The following is a 10,370-nucleotide window of genomic DNA, read 5'->3' on the forward strand; positions in this document are numbered from 1 at the left end:
AGCCAGAGCTGTGGCCACATGACTCTCTTTGCTCAGTTCCATACAGAGAGCTCAGTTAGAAGCACTGGTGGGTCAGTAGGTATAGAGGGCTGGGGAGAGGGGAGGAGGAACAGAGACTCAGAGAAACTGTTTTGAAAATTCTCATCATACAGCTGTCCATTTTGCATTTGTTTATGTTTATTTGAAGGAATAAACAACAAGCATTCTAAACAATTTCTGCCTCCAGCATCCTTCCTGGGGTGCCAAAGGGTTTGCCACATTTTTGGTCTGATATACAACAGATTGTTCAGTGCAGTTGAATGCTAACTGATGGTGATCATAAGTTCATCTTTTATTATTTACATTATTATTATTATCACAGACAAGTGCTGTTCATCAAAAGTTTTCTGGTTGTGGCCCTATTTAAAATCATTTTCCCGCTTCCTTTAAGGTGACGAGGTAGAGTTGGAAGAGACGAGACCAGTAACGTACAAAGACGACGCGCGAGGCCTGTGTTGACAGGTAAAGTGCTATTACTAATTTATTTCTCTCCTCTTAGTGCTGGCTAAGAGAGGAAGAAGAGGCGGCCGGGAGAGCGGCTGGATGTCGGGGCTGTCAGCCCTTCATTTCACCTGTCAGTGTGGTGACTGACGTACAAGCGCTTGTTTGCCCTTCCTGTGGTCTTCTCCTGCGTGTCCTGACAGGCAGAGGGCTCTGGAGCAGCACATTTCGCCTCCTGCTACAGTAGGTCTTTATTCCACACACACACACACACCCCTCAAGAGATTTAATTTACTTCTATGAAACAGGATAGACAAAAGAAAAGGAAAGCCATGGTGTTTGCCTGTTATGAGCCACTGCTGCTTTCTTCATTACAGGGAACTGAGTAAGACTTTATACGAAAGCGACCCACTCAGGGACTTCAGGGACAAAAGCCGTACTTATTTATTTATGGACAGCTTAAGTTAAATTTTGCAAGTATTGTAGCTCTGTGTAGAAATAAAAAGAAATGACTAATAGAAAATTGTGCAATCAGCATTTTAAAAAGAATTCCTTATAATAGTGTTATCAGAATATAATACAGTCAGAGTAATGTTCCCATTGGATAAACCTTCAGGAGCTAAGCTGAGGTCCTAACACATCACATTTATTTCTCATATATTTAAGAACAGATACAGGAATCGGTCCAATCGGTCCAAACACCAGATGGCTTTGGATTTGCCCTAGGAGTGCACTGAACATAGCAACGCCAAACGGTAGGCCACTGGACACGGGGAGAACACAACACACAACACCCGAGGAAAGGACCAAACCCTGGACTCCAAGGTCATGGAGCTGATCAGCAACATCATCACTGTGGTGTTACTGAGCTGCCTTTCTCCATTGACAATAAACACATTAAATAACATGCAAATACCAACAAGTATAATTAAAAATAACAGTAATATACTAATGGTAATTATAAATACAGGGCATCCTCAATGACACATGCTGAAATGGTAAATGTAACACACAGATAGATATAAATCAATGAATGGTTTATTTCTGACAAAATAAACCAGAATTGCCTTAATGAGCAGCTTTACAGATAATAATTTTCAGATGGATTTTGCACAATACTGTCTCAGTATAGATACACACACATGCTGAATGCCCCCACACAAAAAAAGAGAAGCTTAGTTTTTGCAGTTTCCTACTGTTTTACTGTTTTAAATCCAACGAGAACCTAATGATTAAAGCAGACAAACACCCACTGCTTTCCAGTGTCACAAAATGGTGAACTAAATTGCACCCAGAAGGTGTTTAGACTGAAAACATCATAGTAACAATTTGGAAGTGTCTACCATCTGGAGATGTCTTACAGCAAAAGCTGAAGAAAAGTGGATGATCTTACTTTCCATAAGCAGCGTGAGAAGGGATTTCCTACGTCAACTGCATTCATTCGTGTGAAGGGGAGTCGGGCCGTTTTGCATTCTTTAAGAACCGCGTCAGACTATATATGTTGCTTTACTTTACTTTAATTCTTTCTTCTTTTTTTAACACTGATGTAGTTGGATGTGATTATAGAGATACAGCATGCTGTAATCAGTGCTTTCTGGGCTGGGTTAGGGTAAGTAAGGGTTGGTGGGTGGGAAGGGGAGGGGACCGGGGAGTGAAGGGATACGTGCTACTCTTCTCTGGATATTTCATCACAATAAGCCTTTGTTTTGGCAGAGGTCTCTCTCCTCCGGCTCTCCTGTCAGCCTTTGATCGCGTGAGGCGCTGTGTTCCGGCGTTCAGGCGGACGACAACACCTCTCCCGCCCCAGCCTGGAATCCTTCCTGCCCCAGCCAGGTGACAGCAGGTGAGAAAATAGCCATGTTTCAGACGCCAGGCTGGATGAGACCTGCCTACAATGGGCCCCCATATTCAGCTGTACGGGTTAGTGATGCTCAGCTGATAAGTGAGCTAGGGGTCAGCTCACGCTGAAAAGTGCAGCACCTCAAAGAGATGTCAAAAACCGAGGGCTCTCTTCCCCTCCCTCCTTCCCTGCCATGCTGCTATTGCTCAATTTAGATTTATGAAGGAAGTATGGGGGAATTATATCAGGCCATATTGTTTGTTTTCTGGATGAGTTAAAGGGTCTACATTATTGAGAGTTAAAGTTACAACCAGAGTAAATGTACCTTTAACGGTACAACAGTGGTTTTAAAGTCCAATTGTGTTCCCTAAAGGTGCATTTCACCTTCATCAGAAGGTAGAAGTGAATATTTGTAATCCTTCATTAAAGATCTGTATAAAATAAAATAATAAAAGTCCTGGAGATGAAATTGGGCGTATGAAATCAACACAATATTAAAATCCACAATAAATGTAGAATAAGGTACAATTATGTTCCCTAACCAAAAGTACTGAATATGTACCCTTGAGTGTACCACTGCAGTGACAGCAAAAGGCACCACTGCAGTGACAATTTTTCTGACAGTTTACTGCTTGGGAAACAGCCACCTTTCTCCAGGCCCTCTAGCAGAATTCATGTCCTACTCCAGTTGTGTTGGTTAGTGTTTTTGAATAAACTCTTACTGCCTAGACATTTAACTTTATATCTAATTTACTCAAGGTTTTTGTATAAAACTGAAAACACACATCTCTCCCTTTGCACCAGTAATTCAGTTCTGGTCCCACTCTAAGTGTGTTTGTGTTGTGTGAAATAAGTGTAAAATAGTGAAATAGAAATATTTAAAGTTAAATAATAATAAATACAAAGCTTTTTGTGTATTTTTTAATGCTTATGAATTTAATACGTTTTGTATGCATTTATATATGTGTGTTTCTGTGTGTGTGTTGAATACTCCTGTAAAACCAGCTTTATTTTCAAAGTTTTCTACTGCATGTTTTTTTTAGAAGTGTGAAAGTGCCTTTGGAAAAGCACTTCATGCAGTAGAGCTTAAAAATAAAAAAAAAGAGCCACTCTGAGACTTCTCACTATGGGGCTCCAATTGTCCCCTTCCAGGATCATACCTGCCTCTGCAGCTCCCGGTGCCTCTAATTGAATTCAGGTCCCACTGTAATTGTGTTTGAAAACCTTTATTTTTCAACGTCGCCTCACTCTTGAGTAAACACCGCACCTCCAATTAAAGAGCCTTCGCTTTATCTAAGGCCCACGTTTTACCTTTATTCACTTATTTTTCTCCTTCTTTTTTATTGATCCATAGCTCTGCCAGCCCTCCGCCCTCCACCCCTTCCCTCTTTTCTCCCCAGTGCACCCAGCATGCTCAGTGCCCTGCTTCTGCAGGAGGAAGTGTCCTGCTCCCTGCCTGGTGCTGCTGGCCAACCTTAAACGCCTCCAAACCTTTCTGTCGATAATATTGATGTAATGCGTGGGCATTTTTGAGTGATCCGGCTGTCAGGGGGACTAATGACAGCGGGTTGTGGGGGCTGATTGAATCAGGCCTCGTTCGTAGCCGGACGGCACGCAGCCAGCAGAGCTGGTCATTGATAAAGTGTCAGAGACTTCAGCTGTTTGATTAGCCCTTCCACTAATGCCATGCTAAGCAGAAACATTACTCTGCCCCCGCTAGCGATGGGGAAAAGAGAGGGGTGGGGGTGGAGGGGGGTGCACGGAGAAAAATATACTCTACAGGGAAATTAAGCAATGCGGATGAAATGGTGTACCAAGGAAATTCTTGGATAAATTAACAACGCAATTACATTACATGACACGCCGCAAGATGGATGAGGAAAACTTGGCCGGTATTATGTTCTGTTTTCCAAATTGCAATTTATTTGAGGGCTTTAATGGATGCCGTATTAAAACATCTTGGGCCCCGGTCAGGTTTCATTGTGTGTCACCCAGCCATGATTGATGACCCCCTCTTCTCCGCCTTCCCGCCGTCCTTTCCCCCCACACGCCTCCCCTCTCTGCATTCTCTGCAGATTTGCAGGGAATTTTAAACATTAGCTACATTTATATGGATGCAGGAGTAAGCAATTGATTTTCTTATCACTTAATTTCCCTACTCGCTGCTGCAGTGAGCTGATAAATTTCAGAGCACTTGCTTCTCTCCCTGCGTCCTTATACAATCTATCAATAATGCCATTTGTCTTGGATCACATCTGGAGACTCTGTTTCTGTGCCTCTTCACCCTCTCTCTCTCTCTCTCTCTCTCTCTCTCTCTTTTCCTTTTTATAATCTTTTGTTCTGGTTTTAGTGATAGCTGAAGCTGATTTCTTCTCTTTGATGAAAATGCTGGTGCAAGTCATTTTTATTTCTGTAACAAATGCGTTAGAGCATCAGGAACATCTGGAAGTCATCTGGCCTGAGCTTAAAGCGTTATGGCAGTATCAGAGCTATTGGATTTTACCATTCATAATTACTCACAGGACGCTCCAAAACCACACAGTTCCTGCTTTGAACTGAGGAAGGCTTAAGTTAGAGACTGTATAAGATAGTGCTGGGTGGTGCTGATAGAATTTTATATCACAATTATATTCAAATATAGAACAGCATTGATAAATATATATATATTAGTTATTCACACATTATCTTAATACATTTAAGGAACTTCTGTTTCCTGGGTTTCCGAACTCTAAGTAAGAGATTATCTCGTAAATCTTTGAATAAGCTTTGCTTGTATTGATCAAACTCTTCTGTTCTCTTAAAATGGCACTGAAAGTGGTAAAAGCTACACGTCCTGAATTATTCTTATTTACTCACCGCTTAATTTAAGTTTTGATTTGGCCTCTTCTTTTACAACAAACATAAGAAAATGTCACTTGATTTAAAGCACAGTAGCACCTCTGTGGGGAGCCGTGTAAATGTGTGTGCATGTGAACAATACCTCCTCTTGTGGTGCAATCCGTAGCTGTGAGTGAGTGAGTGTGTGTGTTTGAGTGTGAGCGATTGAATGAATGAGTTGTTTTGACTTCAAATTAATTATGTCGTAATTGTCTGTTGATATCCTGGGTATTATTTTTGCTGTGTAACATCAATACCGGTTTAGACTAAATACAGACAAACACTGTGTCAACAACACTTGCCGAACACTGTACCTTAAAACCTTCCTTTGTAAAAATACTTTCATTCCTTGAGCAGCTTTTCTTTACACATAAAACAGCTGTAAATAAAACACTGTAATCTCCTTCATTTTAAAATGACGGCTCTAAACAGAATGTAATTCAGTTACCAGTTAACTGCCAGAAAAACTGTCACTGTGTTGGTAAATTTCAGTATCACTGTGGTACAAGGATGCGTCTTTTGTGCCTTTAGTTCAGGGCCATAACAGTGGCACTGATTTCAGTAAACTCTTTTAGGACTCTTATTTCTAATAGTTAATTATGAAAATTTCAACGTTTTCACATTTCTTATGTTAGCTCTGAAAACAGAATCTAACGTACCTTTAGAGATGGTTGACCTTTAGATATAATGTTGTAATTTTGAAGGTACATTAATACAGTGTGTACCTTTAGTGATCCATAATGTACCTATACAGTAGCTAATTTACTGAGTGTGTGGAAAAATACTCTTTTACCTGATCATTCATCATGCCTTGAAATGTATGTATTTAAATGAAAATATACACAAAACATTCTGTAAAATGTGCTCTTTCTTAAATTAGCTTTTAGTTTCTACAAATATAACCAAAAACGTAACCTCATCTGTCCAATAAACCAGTGTTGGTCGTGTGTGGGGAAATTAAAAGGTAATTTAAGAATTCAAGGAAATTTATTCTGAAAGTTATTCTTAAAGATTAGTTGCTTCAATTCTACTCATGAAAATGTTTTATTTAAATGCACGTGTTATTACAAAACATAAAAAGTGTTGCATTCATAATAAAAGTATACAGAATACAGTATTTTACTTAAAATGTTGCTGGCGGTAATTACCAGTTTACCACTCTGTATTTTCTCCTCACAGTCTCAGCCAAGACATGCGTGCAGAGTTCCTACCCAGTGTAACACATACTGTTTATATGAATTCACATTTACATTTATATAGCAGACACTCTTATCCACAGTGGTTTACAAAATCGCATTGTCATCTTGTTCAAATTCATCCAAAAACAAGTGAATTAGATACAAATGGATAGAAGATTATTTGGTTTATTTAAGGCTCTCTGAGTTGTTCCTTGTACTAATATGTAACAACAAACATTTATTAATATGGTTTTATCTAAGAATCTGTGTTTTTTTATATTAATACAGTTCTAATATGAGCTAAAATCATGGTGAGAAACTTTCACTCAGCTTTTATTGGGACCGACTGAATGATGGAGTGGGAATTAATTAACACCATGCACACCCAGGGAGTGATATGAGCCCCCTTCAACAACACAGGCCCTTCACAGGTGTGTTTGTGTGTGTGTGTGTGTGTAAAGAGATGTCTAAATCAATCAATAATGAATGAGGTGTCTGTAATGAGACACATGTTCTTTGGTCTTAATGTAGTTACAGTGGATTACATTTCTAACACTTCCAAAACAAACACATCATCTCTGCTCTTTTCACATTTTACCCTGATGTTTACTCTTTTATTGTGGAATTTTCACATGGATTTCACTCATGTGACTGAACACTGGCATATATTCATTTCATACCAGCGAAGGAAGCAACAGTGCAAATAAGGGATGGAAATAGTTGGTTTGCACTGTTGGTCATTCTCTCTTTGACACACAGCAGAAGATATTCTTAGGACATAAATTGCTCAGCCAGTACTGCTGCAAATTGCATGAATAATAGCTTGTTTACAATCTTTCAACAGCGAGCAGGGGGCTACTCCAAAGCGCAGCCCGTGAAATTCCGTATTTTTTCACATTGGTATTCTCTGAACCTGAATGTGATCGTATAATTTTATTCAAATGCAGTGTTTGTTTACAGGGTTCCGTAAGGGTGGGGTGTTCTCAGGCTTCATTTGGGGACGTTTCAGCACAGCTCTCCAGTTCCCAGATTCTGGAAGTTCAGGAATGAAAGGGAAAGAGAAGTTGCTTTTGGAAGCCGACTGGCTTTTAGAGGCTTTGTCTAAACAAAGTTTGGGGTTTGTAAATAGCGGAGGTTATCTGGCCATCACTGCATCCAGATGGTTTGTGAGGCAGACCACCTGCTATGGGAATGTGCTCTCTCTCTCTCTCACACACTCTATCTGTCTCACTCTCTCTCTCTCTCTCTCTCTCTCTCTCTCTCTCTCTCTCTCCCACTCTCCCTCACTCTATCATTCTGTCTATGCTTGTTTGCCCCACCCTATCTGTCCCTCACTCTCACTTACTCTCTGTTACACTGTCTCATTCTCTCACTCTCTCATTCTCTCTTTCTAAAACACTCTCTCTCTTGCTCTTTCTCTCTCTCACTCTCTCTCTCTGTCACATACACGCACCACACATATTATTTCTATCTTTAAGACAGATATTTTTTCTCTTAAGGAAGAAATTCAAATTAATGCCCACAATATATACATGCGTGCACACACACACACACACACACACACACACACACACACACACACACATACCTGCCCTGTGGGTAAAACAGCTGGACAGTAGGCTCACTTTGCTGCAGGTCCAGCTTACCCTTGCAAAAATGATGGAGATATGAAAAATGGCAAGAGATGGTATAAAACAGAAAAGCAGCAAAAAAATGTGTGTTAATGCGGTTGTAGCCAGTGGCAAAATAAACCAGCGGCAAACCACAAAAGTGCTTACAACACAAAGCCCTTGCACACTGTCACAATGCTGAGCAGCAGCACAAAGTTTTTCTCTTATTACCATTAAGAGCTGTCCAGACAAAACCTTATCTCCATTTTTTTTATCATTAAAAACACCAGCTGCCTTTTACATTATAATTTCATAATGAATGAACCAATACAAATAGTCTGCTGTGGTTTGGAATGTTCCACTGTAAGATCAGCGTGTTTTTTTTTTTTCTTCTTCTGTATACAATAAGAGGTTTCGTGACAATATCAGCAACAGTTTTCTACATTCAGTGTTCTTGCTATCAAACTAAGGACGATATCAACCTGAATTTTACTTTACAGTACCTGTGAAAAATATTAAACAATAGAATGGTCGCACTGGAGCAGCTGCACGTGAGTCTAAGGTCACCATCCCAAATGTCAGGTGTTGGCTAGCACTTTTTTGGCTACAATCTCTGGAATGATTGGCCTTCATCAAGAGCCTTTGTTGCAGAGCTCCAACAACGAATGTAAAGAAGATGGTGATAGAAAAAAGAGATGATAATTTAGTAATCTATGTGGGGAAATTAAGACTCTACATTCAACTCATCAGCAGCAGCGAATATAAACACATACTCAGTAATGAGCAACTTCAGCACACACACACACACACACACACAGTTCCCTAAGTTTTTAATTTATATAATGTTTTAAATAAAAGGAATTTCAAAAAAAAATATTATTAAGTGCAAATGTATAAAACGTAAAGAACCTAATCTAAACGCTCTAAAATTAATCAGAGCTTTTGCCAAGACCCCTGAGAATGTAGGGCCCTTCATTTTAATGATTGTCCTCTGGGTTTGGTGTAAACCCATCTCAAGCTGTCAAAATTCAGAGGCCTGACAGAGTCTTCTCCCAGGAGTGTAAGTGGGTTCTTGGCCCTTTACAGCAGTGGAGTATCTCTGATTGTTTAAACCAAGCCATTATGATCTGCCATTAGCCAGTGGGCTGTTTTGACATTGCTCTTTGATCAATAGAGCTACGTTTTGTGGTCGAACTGACACCCGTTGGCCATCACCGCTTCGCTTAAGAGGTCGTCTGAAGTCTCTATATGAATCAAATCACCTAGCCTTCCACTCGCCCTCATCTCTCCTGACACGTGTTGGACAACACTGACCACAGCAAGGGCTGCCTCTCTTTGATGAGCCTGTTCTGGAGTGTATGTTTACATGGGCCTGTCTTTCATTTGCGGAACATGTTGGCTTTGATGCCATTGTCGAGTCACACTAATGGGTTACATCACTCTGCGAGGCAGCCTTACTTATCTGGCATGTTGGTGTGGGTTCTCTCAGCCATGGTGTGGTCAGTTTGGGCTGTAATAACTGGTTACTATGAAGGTCACTAGTATAGTGATCTTCAGGATTTAGATTCAGATTTGTGTTTTCCTAAAAATAATCACCTATTATTTTATACAATTGTTTATACAATTGTTGTCTTAAAGACTTCAATTACTAAGGTGAGCAGTTTTTAGCAACATGCTTTGATCAGTGTTGTTTAGGCCAGCTCAGAAAATGTCTTTTTGCTGTTGTAGCGAAATAATTGTTCTATTTTTGTTGCTTTTCATTTTTTAATGTAGTTTATAATACCAGCATTCTGTGTAAATGTGGTAGATACAAAATGCAGTAAAGGATTATAGTCTAGTATTTGATTGTTTTTAATGTTTACGCTATGGAACTATATATTAAAGTGTAGTGTGGTTTGTTGTGTAGTGTAATATACTTTGAAATATTGTATCGTAGATTAATGTTTAGTATGATATAGTAAAAAAAGTGGAGTATAGTATTTGTTTTATAGTGGATATGTATTATAGTACATCATATTATACTCTAGTGTAGTAAAGTATACCGCTGCAGTCAAAGGCCAGGGTTCAATTCTCAGCTTGGACAGGAAGAACACTTCTTGGACAAAGCGTTCAGCATTATACCTGCCTCTGTAACATTTTTATAGTTGTTTTATAAGACACTGGTTGAAATAATCGACTCAATGTTGTAAATGTAAATTTCATAATTATTGCACCAGTAGAAATGCTATAAAGGTGTTTATAAAAGAAAAAAATGTGGTTGCAGTGAATTGAATTTAAATTAAAGACATTTTTTTTATCCTATATCCACTCTTTTTGGAGATTCATCTTACATAAGATTTTTTTGTGTTTTGGAGTTGTGAGGTCGTGTAATGACAGTGATGATAT

The 10,370-nt window shown here is 39.4% G+C and overlaps 1 protein-coding gene across 6 annotated transcripts in view; it reads left to right on the plus strand.

Annotated features, from left to right (window-relative positions):
• The window catches only part of dph6 (diphthamine biosynthesis 6), a 196,552-nt gene that overhangs the window by 71,258 nt on the left and 114,924 nt on the right, over positions 1–10,370 (plus strand). For all 6 annotated transcript variants that reach the window (XM_066667608.1, XM_066667590.1, XM_066667642.1 and 3 more), the window contains 3 exons: positions 539–723; positions 1,147–1,235; positions 2,194–2,323. The gene's annotated coding sequence lies outside the window, so the exon portion shown is untranslated. The remainder of the gene's footprint in view (positions 1–538; positions 724–1,146; positions 1,236–2,193; positions 2,324–10,370) is intronic.

Source organism: Hoplias malabaricus, chromosome 1 (assembly GCF_029633855.1).
Source record: "Hoplias malabaricus isolate fHopMal1 chromosome 1, fHopMal1.hap1, whole genome shotgun sequence".
NCBI classification, from domain to species: Eukaryota; Metazoa; Chordata; class Actinopteri; order Characiformes; family Erythrinidae; genus Hoplias; species Hoplias malabaricus.